This window comes from Pseudochaenichthys georgianus, chromosome 5 (genome assembly GCF_902827115.2).
Source record: "Pseudochaenichthys georgianus chromosome 5, fPseGeo1.2, whole genome shotgun sequence".
Taxonomy (NCBI): domain Eukaryota; kingdom Metazoa; phylum Chordata; class Actinopteri; order Perciformes; family Channichthyidae; genus Pseudochaenichthys; species Pseudochaenichthys georgianus.
In genome coordinates, this window is record NC_047507.1 from 22944854 (window position 1) to 22947928 (window position 3075).

Sequence of the window (3075 nt, forward strand, 5' to 3'; positions counted from 1 at the left end):
TAAACATGTTGATGTTAGATGATGACCAGTGTTGGACACTTTTAAAAGGTAACAGGTTACAAATGACTAGTTCCTATATATATATATCTTTCTCTAGTAACTTCCTAACCCTGATGATAACAGTGAAGCTACTTCTAAGGAGTTGTACAACTAAGTGAACATTACTAAAGGTTAAAAATAAACCCTTAAGGGCCATCTACACCAACAACAATAAGCAAAACTATGAGCGGTATCTCTTTAAATCGGGGTGCCAAGCATGCGTAGCACACTAGCTGTTTTGGAGCCAGGTGAAATGAATTATTGATGACTTTTTACTGCTGTTATGATATGAATATTAAAAATAAGAAACATTTCTGGTAAGTCTTGACAATTAGCCAAATGAACAGTGCTGTTTTAAACTAAATGATATATTTTAAACAGTAACATCAAGTGTACAGTATAATAACAGCTCTTCACAAAAGCTTTTCTTTCATCTCAACAGACGTGTCTCCAAGGAAGAAGCTCAAGAAGAAGAACCCCCAACACTTTGAAGGTTATTTAGCTTCAATTATAATTGGGATTAGACAGTAAAGACACTAGCTCTAGTATATTTTCTCTGTATAGAGAAGTGTTAAAAATGTCAACTGTTGTCTTTTCTAAACAAATACTTTTGAGGGCATTTTTGTTTTACAACTATTTATCAATAAAGAAACAATTTTTTTTTTTAAATCATCATTTGTTTCACGGTGGTGGACGAACGACTCACCACAGTCAAATATATATATATTTTAAACAATATATGTTATGATTGTCCTTTTGTGTAAAGTTTTTGCAGTTTTATATAAACAGTTGACATGTTCAAATAATTGTGGAAATATAATTTATGAGAATAAAAGCAAACTGAAAGTGATTTTATAAATTACAGATCAAATTGTGCAAAAGTAACATTAACATCTATAAGGTCAAAAAACGAGTATACATTATTTTGCTCTTTCAGAATGCAGCCATAAGATCGTGGGAGGAGAGCAGTACTACCCAGTGAAGACTAGTAAAAACCAAAAGGCAAAAGGTTTGTTCATCATAAATAGAGGTCACTGTGTCAGTTAATATAATGTACATCTAAAGCATGCTACAGACACACTTTTGGGATTTGAATGCAACATAACTTACATATTTTTGCTTGAAATGGTACAAATATTTTCGATCATTTTTTAGGGGAAGCAAATGCAATTGGTGGAGTGGGAACCTTGTTCCACGTGGTATGTAGTATTTTAAATTGCACTGCAAATGTACCAATAACTAATTAGTCTAAGCATTTGATTACCATTTTTATCTGACAGAGGTGTAACATATATTGCCATATTTTGAATTATGTTCATGGCTGATATCTTTACAATGTATTACAGTGGGAAGAAGTGGCCCCTACAGTGGGTGGAGAAGGACAATACCACAACAGAGGAACAGCAGGACTGATAATTGCACGTGTTGTCAAAACCGTTGTGCTGCTTGACCCTATTTTATCTGTTTTGATTGTTTTTTTGGGTTATATGCCTTCCTTTGCTACCGTTATTGTATATACTTGCTGAATGTTACTTTGTAATAAAAAATTATGTTATTCAACTGAAAAACCTCAAAGCCTTTTGTTTTTATTGTAAAATTGTTTTTTCATTTTCATACTTGTATAATTTCTTCTTCAAATAAAAATGAAATAATAATTTAAAACCACTTGATGGACATCAACAAAATATATAAATAAACAACTTGAAATGGGTAAATAGTATTTTTTTTATTAAAGGAACATCATCAAACAGTTGCAGAAAAAAGAAGAAGCAAATACCATGTTTAAACTGCATGGGATGGGCTAACGTGCCCTTTATTATTTAATTAATGGGAGACAATGTACTTGAATTGAATTTAACTTCTGTTAGACAGCTATCATACTGAATACATATTTACTGTGAATGTATGCACAAATGTATGGCATATGGCTGTCTAACAGAAGTTAAATTCATTCCTCACTTATTCTGACAATGTACTTAACCCCAAATAAAATAACCCAATACAAAGAGTTGTTAAATAATAGTGAAGTCACATTGTAATAACAATAACTCATCTCTCTCTCGTTTTATTTTTGAGCTTTGCTAAAAGCCACTGTGTCAAGTGTCCATCGTGTGTTTTATCATCTATAACTAGCCTGTGTGTATTCTCAAATGTCGTTTTCAGGACAAACAAAAGACGTTTTAAATATCTTATCAGCTGGTGTAAGTGCAAAATATTGAATATAACCTTGACTATTACTGTGTAGGCTACTTCATTTATCTGACAGCATTATTTATTATATATATATATAATATATATATTTATTTAATGATACTATTTTATATATACATTTATTCATATACACACACACTTATATACATATAAGTGTGAGTACATGTACTCACACATGTATTTATTCATAAATATACACAGATGTATTCATTCATTTATACACACACAGCATTATTTAATGATACTGTTATATATATATATATATATATATATATATATATATATATATACACACACTTTGCACTCCAAAGGTCCGTTTTCTACCGATAGACGCTGCCCGTCTCTCTGCCAATCACAGAGCTGCACAGTAATGCTGGCCGCATAGATGTGCGGGCCTGTGGTTGGGGGGGAGCAGAGGGGGGAGGGCTGGAGAGTGTGTGACGTTGACCCTGTTGTGTGACGTTAAACCTGCGACCTGTAACCTGTGACCTCTGAACCTGTATGCTACCAAAGTAGCTATTAAACCTAAGAACTTGAGGCCTGTTTTCGACTCCTATTGTGGAATATTACACTATTATGACTTCCGGGTTCACAGGAAATGCCAGGCCTGTAGCGTTGCCATTAAGTACACAACAAATACCTGCGCATTACGAACATGGATGTACAGTTCCTTATCCGTTATCTGTTAGCGTAGCTAGCCAGCACCAGATGCTAACACTAACAATACACGTAAGGTCTCGCTCGGGCCACACTTAAAATACGTTAAATGTACACAATTTCCTGAGGCATTTTTGTTAAACTGCTACGTTCGAGTTGTGCGCTAAC